Here is a 12,888-nt window from a genome sequence, read left to right as displayed (position 1 = left end):
CTCCACATATCAATTAGATCTAATTTTTCTAGGACTTCATTCACCTCTCTTACCTCTTTCTTATTTATTTTTCGGTTTGATTTATCTAGATCTGACAGAGGAATATTTAGATCTCCCACTAGTATGGTTTTACTATCTATTTCCTTCTTGAGCTCTGCCAGTTTCTCCTTTATGAATTTGGGTGCTATGCCACTTGGTGCATACATATTGAGCAGTGTTATTTCCTCATTGTTTATACTGCCTTTAATCAGGATGTAATGACCTTCCCTGTCTTTTTTAATCATATCTATTTTGACTTTGGCTTTGTCAGAAATCATAATAGCCACTCCTGCCTTCTTTTTCTCATTTGACGCCCAAAAGATTTTGCTCAAACCCTGAACCTTAAACTTGTGTATGTCCACCCGCCTCATATGTGTTTCTTGTAGACAACAACATATGGTGGGATTTTGGTTTCTAATCCACTCTGCTATTTGCTTCCGTTTTATGAGCGAGTTCATCCCATTCACATTCAGAATTATAATCATCAGTTGTGCATTTGCTGACATTTTCAAATCCTCCCCCATTCCTAACCCTTCTCCTTAAGCGATTTCCTTTAAAACCAGTGGTTTGCTATTAAGACCCTATCCCTTATCCCCTCCCTTGATTGACTTCCCTTTCTACCCCTCCCTTATTTTCCCCCCCTCTTTTTGTTTTTAAAGGCCTTATGAATTTCCTCCCCCTTCTCCCCTCCCTTTTTTTGTTCTCCCCACTCCCCTGCTCCCCTTGGTTTATCCCTTCTAACTTTCTCAGAAGGGTTAGATAAGAGTTTTATTTCCCAATGGATAGTATAGCTACTCTTCCCTCTCCGGGTTGATTACACTGAGAGTAAGGTTTGATTATTACCTCTTTATGCTCTCTTCCTCTCCTTCTTATAATAGTATTTGTCCCCTCTCCCTCCCATGCCCTCTTTGTGTGTAATAGAATATTCTATTTTCTTATTCACTCAAGTTTCTCTTGGTGTCCCCTGCTATTCACCCCCTCTTTCCCATCCCCCATACCATCCTAGATTATTTAGTGTTCCACCCTCACCCTGCTAATTATTCTTCTGATTACTATAATAGTGAATATTATAATATTGAATAGAGTTCACTACAGAGAATTAAACAGAACATTTCTCTACATAGGAATACAGATAATTAGATCTCACTGAGGCCCTTAAAAAGGCAAATTTAAAAATTATAAGTTTTCTTTCTTTCCCCTCTGTATCTTATTTACCTTTTCAGGTTTCTCTCGATTTTTGTGGTTGGATATCAAACTTTCCATTTAGCCCTGGTCTTTTCTGTGAAAATACCTGGAATTCTTCAATTTTGTTGAATGCCCATACTTTCCCCTGGAAATATATAGTCAATTTTGATGGGTAGTTGATCCGTGGTTGCAGGCCCAGCTCTCTTGCCTTTCTGAATATTGTATTCCACGCCTTGCGGTCTTTTAGCGTTGAGGCTGCCAGATCCTGTGTGATCCTGATTGTTGCTCCTTGATATTTGAATTGTTTCTTTCTGGCTTCTTGTAAGATTTTTTCTTTTGCTTGGAAACTTTTGAATTTTGCAATGATGTTTCTTGGTGTTTTCCTTTCTTGATCGAATGTCGCAGGTGTTCTATGGATCCTTTCGATGTCTATGTTGCCCTCTTGTAGGACTTCAGGGCAATTTTGCTGAATTATTTCTGTTAGTATGGAGTCCAGCTTTCTATTAATTTCTGGTTTTTCTGGAAGACCAATTATTCTCAAATTGTCTCTTCTAGACCGGTTTTCTTGGTCTGTCACTCACTCATTGAGATATTTCATGTTTCCTTCTATTTTATCAGTCTTTTGGCTTTGTTTTATTTGTTCTTGTTGTCTTGAGAGATCATTAGTTTCTACTTGCTCAATTCTAGCCTTTAGGGATTGATTTTCGGCTATAATCTTTCGGTTTTCGGCCATAATCTTCTGGTTTTCGGCCATAATCTTCTGGTATTCCTTTTCAATCTGGTCATTTCTGGAGTTCAATTTGCTTATCAGTTCATTTGGTTTCTGAGCCTCACTTTCCAATTGTATGATTCTACCTTTTAAACAGTTATTTTCTTCCCAGATCTCTTCCATTTTCCTCAAAATCTCAGTTTTGAACTCTTCCATAGCTTGTGAGGAGTTTTCCTTATTTGAGGAGGGTCCGGATGCTTGTTTGTTCTCCTCCTCTGTTTGCTTGATTGTCTGGATTTTCTCTGTGTAAAAGCTGTCAAGTGTTAAAGACTTCTTTTTCTTGTTGTTATTCTTTCTCTTCTGAACTTCCTGAGTCTGGGTAGCCAATCATCAGCCCAGCAGCTTCTCAGATTTATCCTCGCGCTCAGTGTCTGTCTGCGATCTATTGGCTTCTGAGGTCTGAGTTCTGGTTTTTTCCAAGGTCAAGCCCCCTGGTAGAACCCCTTGCTTGATCCTCTGCTGGAGGTTTCTTTACAAGTCTCAGGGCGCTGCTTCTACAGTCGTATACCCGTCCACACTGGTTCCCCACTTAGGCTTTAGTTCCTTGCTGTGTCTGCCTCCACCCACGCCTCCGCAGTGCCTGCATTCTGCTCAACCTGCGCTGTGCGCCCTGCGTCCTGCTCCCGCGCTCAGATTTCGTGTGCGTTTTTTGGCTTAATGGGGTCCTAAGTCTTACTGCTCTCAGGAACAGGCCCCGGAGCTGCCAATGACTCGATGGGTGCCCCAAAGTTGCTCTATTTCTTTTTAGCTGGCTTCGGAGCTACAGGTGTTTTGTGTGGAGGGGGTGGGGGTAGGGTGGTTACTCAGCCCGGGATTTTGTGGGGGCTGTTTCACCCTTTTATAGCATGGAAATGCCTTGATTCCAGGTACCTTCCACGCTGTGCCCTGTTGTGGGGGTTCTTCCGTTCGTCTGGACTTGTTTTTATGTCCCCTTGAGGAGTTTTGTGTGTTTTGGTCAGGAGAGGTTAAGAGCTGCTTCTTACTCTGCCGCCATCTTAACCTGGAACCTCTTTCCTTTTTTAAAAAGTGGGATGAAGTTTACTTTTTGTCACCTCTACACTATTTCTTCCATTCTATAGAATTTTTTAAAGATGGGTTATAAAGGTTAGGATGCTGGATTTGGAGTTAGGAAATGAGGAAGACCTGCGTTCAAACCCCCCAACCCAATGACTACACACACATTAGTTCTATGACTGGCTATGTGTTTTTTACAAAAAAAAAATCCTATGATCTATAAACAGGAGGAAAGTAAATTTGCCAGAAGACTGATACACTCAAAAGAGGAATTCAATTAGAGCAGTAAAAGATCCAGAAGAACCCCTCTGCCTTCCAGTCCAGTGTTTTATCACGAGGCCAACAATGTTCCATTTGGATCAGAGCCAGAACTCCAGACATCAGAAATAGCCAAGCAGCTCTTTGCCTTCTGTCTGTTTACCCTGTTTATTTCGGGTGTAATTGTTTGTGTTGCTAAGATTTCCAGCCTAAAGCATCGGGTACCTGCCTTCATTATTCAGATTTTCATGGTTGTCCCCCGAGACTTTCTGTGTCACTGGGTGCAGGCGATGAATCTAATAAATGAATAAATATCTAAAATAAATATTCACATGATTCAACATGCAAGCATTACAGCAAACTCAAAGCCAGGCTAGAATTTCTGTAGGTCAATTACCACTCCGGAGGAGAAATCTTCAGCAAAGCCCCCTCCCTCCTGTGAGTGGGGTATTGGCTAAGATTCAGGGAATCACATTTAAGTACAGCTCTGCTGATTTGAGTACTTGTTTTGCTTAATAACCCCGAGGGGATTCAGAGCTAGGTAAAGCCAAGAGGGTGAGATTTTTCTGATCCAAACAGATATCCAAAATATCTCGATTCTAATGATTTCAATAATATTCCTGGGTTTGATTCAACCTCGGCTCCCTTTGGTTTGTACCTCTCTGCTTCCCTTTGTGTCATTCCCTCTGATGTGGGAAGAGAGAAGACTGAGTGGATTGGGATGAATTGGAATACACATCTTGCTAATTACAGAGATATTCGTCTCATTTATTTGTCTTATGATTATTCTAATAATTATTGATTTAGTAAGTATTGAAACCTTAGGTTTCAAACTCAGAATGCCTATCGACCCATGCAAACAAACAAAAGGAATTTGAATTTTCAGTGGCAACAAACGTTTGGATTTGGTGTAGGACCTATTTTCCCTAATGTGAAGATAATTAGAATTTTTTTTCCTATTCCTAACTTTAGACCTTTTCCGGACCACTTAGAATGTCATAGTTTGGATGCCCACAGAACTTTGTAAATAAAGGCATGCGTTTACAGTGCTCTCTAGCTCTTTGGAACAGTTAGACACTGAGATTGATAATGAATCTAGTGATTTTTGTTATGGAGTAAACTTTGGGCAATTTACTATTTTTATTATTTCCCTCTTCCCCCCTACACCCAACTTTAACTTCCTGACTCTTAATTTGGAGACTGTCTCCCTGAAAATTTCAGGGTATGCAAAGTAGTCTCTGGTTCCACTTTCATTTAGTGATGATGCACTTAATGACTGATATCCTGCTGTTGTTAATCGGATCTTTAGGTAAATATCATTCTTCAGAAAATAAAAAGAATCCTACTAGCTAACTGGCTCCTTTAAGATGTGCAATGAGGGGCTATGAGCCAAGAATCTGCAATATTCTTTATAATTTCATGGGGTCTTCTAAGGAAATGTGCCAATTTTATGGGGACTCTTAGGGAAAAATTCTGATTTCATGTGGATTCGAGTGAAAAGGTAAATTTCATGGGATTTCTAAAAATGGCTGGATTTCTCAGGATCCATGAAATCTGTGACAGCCATGGAGAAAATTCACCTCTCTTGTTGTGGAGTAAATTTCAGTGCAGTTTGGCAGAACTTCAGTTCTCATGCACTTGCTGTGTCAGTCAGACATTATATTTGGGGGTCCACTGAGAGGCCATTTTGACCATGTAGCTTTTTTTATTGATTGGTGCCTATTAATTCCAAAGATGCTTTCTTCACATGACAACTCTCCTAGGCTTAGAAGTCAGGGACTAGACAACCCATCATAAAGCTCATTTAGGGGCCCAAGGAGACTTTGATGAAGGTAAGCCAACACGGGCAGCACAACACCTCTATCTACCTTGATTGTTGTACATTCCAGCCCCTCCTCCAACCATTTTGCATAAATTGACATATCGTAGAGATGATATATACTATATGGAAAATCAATGCAAGATAATTGTGTAGGGGAAGGCTGGAGTGGCTATGAAGTTCAGAAAAAGCCTCATGTAGGAGATGGCACATCTCTTGGGTGGATGGGAGTGTGGAGAAGGTTGAAGGTCTTGGGATATGATTTAATGCTTTGCTGGGGGATGGACAGGCTAGACTAGACTCAGTGGGAAGTGGGTCACTCCTGTCCCAGTTTGACCATACCAAAACCTTAAGACATTATTGGAAACTTTACCTCTTTCTTTTTTTTTTTTAAGATAGCAAAAACCAACAAATAGGATCCTGAAGGCTTCATATACCTTCTCCATTTTACCTCCATTTTTTTCTTACTCCAAAGTTGGATTCACAGTCTTCTTCTCCTTGGACCAGAAACCAAAATTTCTAGCAACGACTCTGCAAATCAGGGTCCCGTGACTCACGCATTTTTATTCTTAGTAGATATTTACAGGATGTTAGATGAACAGACTAGAATAATCTGTTTTTGTCTCTTAAATGACATCATGGTTATGATGAACTTGAAACAAATTAAGGATTTTTGAACATTATCAGGAAAATTTTAATTTTGGGAGAAAAAATGAAACCTTTTCCACAATATAGACATGTTAACATACAAAGAAAAGATGACATATTTTTGCATTATTCTTCTCTTTACTTTGCAACAAAGGATTTGGATCTCATATAAGACAGGGTAACCCATGTTGTGAATTAATTACATAATTAAACAAACAAGCAAACAAACCTTTCGATGCATCTTTGTATAAAAAAAAAACAGATTAAAATAAGTTCCAGAGCAGAACAATAATAGAAGCCAAGAAAAAGACAAATTCAGTAAGAAAAATAATCTGACCATTCAATAGACAAAACCCACTGACTCTCTATCACCTCTAAGATCAAACATAAAATTCTGTTTGGCATTTGACGCCTTTCATCATCTTGTCTTCCTCCTACCTATTCAGTGTTCTTAAACCTTACTTCTCTCCATCAACTATGGTGACCCTAGGTTCCTTGCCTTGCTTTACACAAGCTACTCAGTCTCTAGACTCCTTGCATTTTCACTGGCTGACCACCACATCAAAAACTCATTCCTTCTTCTCTTTGTTTCTTTCAAGTTCTAGCTAAAATCCCATAGGCGCCAAAGAAATATATATGTACATATATACACAGAGAAGCATATGTATGCATATATTCTTTTCACATTATATTCATATATACATGTATATTTATCATCATTCTATTCTTCTTGCTGAACTTGGTTTTGTCTTCCCTTCCTGTGTCTATTTTGTCTTACCTCACATATTATGTATATATAGTTATATATATATATTTATGATACATATATAAATTGCTGCTGATGAATCTATTTGTAAACCAGAGGTATGATAATAAAATAAATGAATAAGTTATAGTATATTTATTTAAGAACCCAAGTAGGTCTCTGCCATATTCCTTGGTAAATGTCTTTATTCGGACTTTGGAATCTTGCAGGTAAAAGAGAGAGAAACTAAGAGGACATAAATTGATGATCTGGAATAGAATCAAATCAAAATGGAGAAGCGCATTCATCAATTACCCAGGATATAATAGCAGATGTTAGGACAATTTTATTATTCCTATTGACTCCCAGAGGAGCATAGGGCCGCAACCATCTCACGCCAACAGACTCTGTTCTGGACAACTTCCCCCAACTGGGCCCATGTCACTCCGACGGTCCCTGTCTCGTTCTCTGCAGATCTCCGCCAGGTCTGCCATCTGATGTCCAAGATGTGATGCAGGCACCCATCAACAAAGACCTGGAGTTTGTTGGCTTCTGCCAGCACACGTCATGGACTCTGTTGGAGAGCAATCTTCCAGACTAGGCGATCGTTGGTTTAATGAGGTTGCAGTTTCTATAGCAAGTGAGATTTTTTACGGGGTGAGGTTGCTAGCCCCGCGCCCAACCCTCCTCCTTTTTCAGCCGGGCTTGGGACCGTCCTTGGCGGAGTTAGATGTTAGGACAATGCATTCTCATAATCCTAGTCCATGCCTCTATGGCAATAGCAATGAACCAATGGTGCGTGACTGCCACAAACGATAGGAGTAGCAAGTGGGCATAAAGCATGCTCTCCTTGTATGAGTGGGAAATGGGAAGGTTGGAGGAACAGGGTAGAACAGAGGAGAAACTCATCCTAGTCTTCGTTGCCTAGGTAGATTTTTTTTTTAAAATTTTTTCCAACCAAGTACTAAAGTCTATTGCTTCTCTACTATTAAAGCATGGCAAAGTTTGCCAGCAACCACTTCACCTATCACTGAATCAAAGCCCCAGCTGTCCCAATCCGGTTGCAAGTGAGTAACCTTGATCCTTGTTCATATCCTTTACTTTTTAATTTCTCTTTCTCGGTGGCAGAGGAGAAAAGTTTTACTGCATTTATTTATTTATGTGCTTATTTACACATATATGTATATATGCATGTGTGTATTACATGCACTCTTAATTATTTAAGGACATTATATATATGCACATGTGTCTAATCAGGCTTTTCTTGCAGGAAAAGTGTATGTAGTAGGAAATGTTTACGTCAAAGGATTTATATAAACTCGGAGCACTCCTCAGTGAGGAGGGTTATGAACTTGTAATGAGGTGACAAAAACCTCCATCACCACAGAAGCAACTTGGAGAAAGGCATCTGAATTATAGAATTTGAATGTGTTTTCTTCAATATTCTAGTATAAAATAATAAGTGAACATCATTTAATATTTTCATTTTCATTTTAAAATAAAATAGTGAACTGAAATGAATGAATTCATATACGAATACAAGGATGACCTAGCTTTTTTCTAGTCCTATTGGTAAAAAGCCATTGTCACATATAGTAAGAGGTATGCTGGTTAATGTTTAACCAATTCTCTGGAAAAATAGAATTCATAACATATACCATATCACATTAAATAACATCACATCCTATGATATGCAATATGAAATGATAGGATAAAACGTAATGTTTTATATATATATATATATATATATATATATTTGCATGGCATTTCAGGTTTAATGTGTAAGGCCCACATTTTCTCTGTCACTTTCTCTGGTCTAGGCAATCCATAAAGCAATTAATAAGCCCTAGTATTTTAACCTCTTTCCATAAAAATTTCTAATTTTTCCCTCTTGCTTTTGCGATTATTGTTTTATTTCTCCTCTTAATATTAGTGCTTTTGATAAGCTGTGGGTATGAATTCTGTCCATAACTCCTGGGATTATGAGAAGACCAGATTTAAAAGCAATCTCTGTCTTGGGGTGTGCACAGGACACAAGGGTCAGTCTGGGGCACATAGCCCTTACTGGCAGTTGACTGAGCCCACACTTAGCCTTCATACAAGATTCATGATGAGCCTGAGACTGGTCTGACTCTCATGCTCTGTGATAGATATGAAGATCCAAGCTACTCTCTACATAACTCAGGGCAGAATAGAGATTGCTTTGTAGGTACCCTAGCTGTTTGAAAGTTTTCTTTTAACCCAGTGACTTTGAAATTTCTCAATGTATTTGTGAGTGAGTGAGTGAGTGTGTGTGTGTGTGTGTGTGTGTGTGTGTGTGTGTGTGTGTGTGTATAAGAGCGAGAAAGAGAAAGAGAATATGTTCCCTATGGGCAAATCGTATTTTCTGACTTTCCTTTACACCAAAGTTCTTCTGACATTTGTTCTTCCATCTCTCTTTCTGTAAGCTAAAGATTTGAGCAGGTCTGCTTTCCTTAGCAAATTTAGGTAGGGTCGAATGATACAAGGACATATATGATCCTTTCTAGCTTCAATGTTTTACTTTATGTATGGAAGGCTGATGAAGAGGTGCTCTCATTAATTCATAACTGTGAACCTGACATCTTGACCCTTTTTATTACAATTTTTGACTCCTTCAAAAGGGACAAAGCATCTCTGGTGTAAGGGATTGCACATTTGTGAAAATTTTTATGGTTATTTTCCCCAACGAAGAGTCAGATAGGGCTCTAGTTATTTATCTTAAGAAGAAAAAGCCAGAGTAAGCAGAGAGATGAAGCTCTTGAGTATGCCAAGTAGATGTATAGCTCTCTGCTCTTTTGAGCCCATTTCTTTTATACCTTTATAAAAATAGCCAGGTGGTAAAGTGGAGAGAGCAGTAGGACTGGAATCAGGAAGACCTGAGTTCAAATTTAAGCTCAAATACTTAATAGACATGTGATCTTGGGCAACTCACTCTGTTTGCCTTGCCTGTAAGATCATAATGATGAAAGGACTGGCTCAAGGTCATCAGCTGAAGGTCACCAACAGAGACCAGATTTGATCTCAAATATTCCCTCCAGTGCAACTAAGTTTCCTCACCTGTAAACTGGGGGTGATAATAGCACGTTCCTTCCAGGGTTTTTTGTGAGAATCAGCTATTTAGATAATAAAGTATTTAGCATAGTGACTAGCACATAATAGACACAATAAATGTTTGCTGATGACTTTACCTTGCCTCTGTGGGTGCCATTAGCAGTAGTGTCTAGTGTTGTTAGTCCTTTGTTTCCAAGGGGACCAATGACATCACAAGGTGACTGGCTGACTTGCTTGGATTTGGATTTAAGTGAGGCAGAATCGGACAAAGCCATCAGCCTCAATCTCTCTTCCAGAGTCATTGAAGTCCAGTGACAAGTCAAAAGTCAGCAAGACTGGTGACAAATCAGCATGAAGTGGATGACTTTTGTGTCTTTGATGTCTGACCAAGCTCTAAATTGCTTCAGCCTCCCTTATGGCTGTCGAATCAAATTGTTCTCATCTGCCCATGTACCAAAGAAGAGTCTATTTGCTTGGGGTAGACATTTTCCTGATTCTCCAGTGGATTTGAGATCTGTTGGCTTCTAGGTGTCAGGCTTCCCTGCACACCTTTAACTATGTCCAGTACTCAGATTACTCATAAATTACCTACTCTACTTCTCCAAATAGTATTTCATATACACTTGCTCTGAAGAAACCCCCTAAAACACCGGTTTGTGCAAGTACTTCTCCCCTCTCCTCCTTTCCTTCATTCCAGCTTCCTAATCTCACTGACTTGGTGTACACTTTGAGATGAATGTTCTAAGAAAAGAGGAGCACCAGTAACAATTCAAACACTATTTTACTGAAAAAAATATACAGATTGTTTATTTTAAAAGTTAATTTGCACGGTTGACAATTACAAAATAATGAATCAAGCCCTGATTTGTAGCTTATGTATAAGGTATAAATTGCTCACACTGAAAATTTAACAGTTGACTCTGATTCTGGTCCACTCCCTTTCTGATTAGAAATGATCATATAGTATTCTGTGAGCATGAAAAGTACTGGATGCTAAGTTGCATGAGGGGAGTGCAATGTCTCATTTTTCCCTGAATCTTATTAAGCACCTCAAGTGGGAGTTGAATCAATGAATGAATGATTAGAGAGAATTACTAAATTTAAAATAGTATCTATTAAATTGCCAGTGGTAAAAATGTTTATGCTTCAACCTTGTAATCAGGTCAATTGGTCACAAGTCCCAGTTGAATCATCACCACATTTGTCTGTGACCTACTCGTTAGGAATTAACACTGAGCATTCTATATCATCAAAGCATTGCTTTAGATACTCTGATACACCAAGAAAATTGCTGTTGTTCAGTTGTTTTCATGTGTGTCTGACTCTGTGACCCCACTTGGGCTTTTCTTGGCAAAAATCCTGGAGTGGTTGGTAATATCCTTTTCCAGTTAATTTTACAGATGAAGAAACTATGGTCAACAGGATTAAGTGACTTGTCTAGGTTTAGCCAGCTAGTAAGTGTCTGATCTTCCTGATTCTAGGCCTGGCACTCTGTGCACTATGGCAGCTGCCCTGGAGGGAAGATTTGAGTTCAAATATGATCTCTGATGATGACCCACAGCTGACAACTCTTGAGTAAGTCCTTTCACCATTTTGGCTTTCAGATTCTTCATCTGTAAAATGAATCTATTCTTTAAGTTTCCTTCCTGCTGAAAATTTATGAATCTATGATTCTATGAACCTGATTCATTGAAAAAAACCACATACGTACACAGTCTCATGATTTTCTTCCAGCAATATTTTGTCCCCCAGCAATCACTGACATAGGTTCTCTCTCTGTAATTTTCATTGTCGCTAAATGCCATTCAGAGGAAGAAAGCTCCATGAGACAGAAAGCAGCATAATCAGGTGCCCGGGACTGTGAGATTATAGTCCTGGGGCCTAATTTATTAAAAATATTCCATATGACATTGAAAGTATGCTTATCTCTTGAGTCCGTACTTTTTTATATCAGCCTAACGAGATCTGGATATACATTTTTGACAGAGGTATGGAAATACATGCAAGTAGAGGGAAGTAGTTAGGAGAAAAATTACCCCATGTGTCTGATTTGCAAACAAAGTTCAGAAAGCATCAGAGTTGGAAGAGACTTGAGAGGTCCATTTGCTCTGGATATCTCATCTGAAAGGTGAAAGAATGAAGCTTAGTGAAATGACATGATTTGTCCAAATGCTTTGCAAATCTGCAGTGCTTTATAAAAGCTATCTATTATTACCTAGAACCTGGGTTCAGATCTGGCCTCAGATATTTAGTATTTGTGTGATCCAGTGCAAGGCATATAACCTTTTCTCCCTCAGTTTCCTTATCTATAGAATGAGCTTGAGAAGAAAATGACAAACTAGCTGCATGACCCCTGGGCAAGTCATTTCATCTTTTTTGCCTCAGTTTCCTTATCTGTAAAATGAGGTGGATAAGGAAATGGCAATCCAATCCAAAATCGTTGCCAAGGAAACTCCAAATGGCGGCATGAAGATTTGATTATCAACTAAACAATAACAATTGCTACTTTATTTGATCTTATCAGGTAAGTGTAAAATTAGTCCAGTTTTGTAGAGAAAGAAACTGAGGGTCAGAAGGGTTAAATGGTAAAAGAAATAAATATAAATATGAATAAGGTAAAACATATATAGATAGAGAAATAGGATCAAAGAGGACATGTATTCTTGATCCTCTCTGAGTCTGTTTCCTCATCTGTAAAATGGGGATAATAATTATATCTACCTTGTGAACTCCAGTGATATCATGTATTTTGGAACCTTTAAATTTGGTTTTCTGTAATTAAAAAAAATTAAAAGACCTTTACCTACTGTCTTAGAATGAATAATCTGTATTGGTTCTAAGGCAGAAGAACTGTAAGCGTTTGAGTCACACAGCTAGGAAAAGCCAGATTTGAGCCCAGGATCTCCTGCTATATCCTCCCTTCCATATCACTTAACATTTTTTTCAGTCTTCAAAATATCTTAAAGGATGGTGCTTATCAAATATGCAAGTGATATAATGCTTGAGAAGGATCACATACTTCAGATGGGAGAGTCAGCATCTGGAAAAAAAATCTCAAAAGGCTATAACATTGGACTGAAGCTAATAAGATGAAACTGAAATGAAATAAATGCAAAATTCTACACTTGAGTTAAAAATAAAACATTCACAAGTTCAAAATCAAAGAGGTATGGTGAAAGAGTAGTTGGGCTGAAAAAATATCAGTGTTTTTTTTTATTGTTTTTTTTTTTTAGTGAATTCCCAGCTCAATATAAGTCAACAATGACACTAAGGTAGAGACCTTTATTACAAACACTTCTTCTTCTTCTTCTTCTTCTTCTTCTTCTTCTTCTTCTTCTT

This window comes from Gracilinanus agilis, chromosome 6 (genome assembly GCF_016433145.1).
Source record: "Gracilinanus agilis isolate LMUSP501 chromosome 6, AgileGrace, whole genome shotgun sequence".
In the NCBI taxonomy this organism is placed as follows: Eukaryota; Metazoa; Chordata; class Mammalia; order Didelphimorphia; family Didelphidae; genus Gracilinanus; species Gracilinanus agilis.
This window is presented reverse-complemented; position numbering follows the sequence as displayed.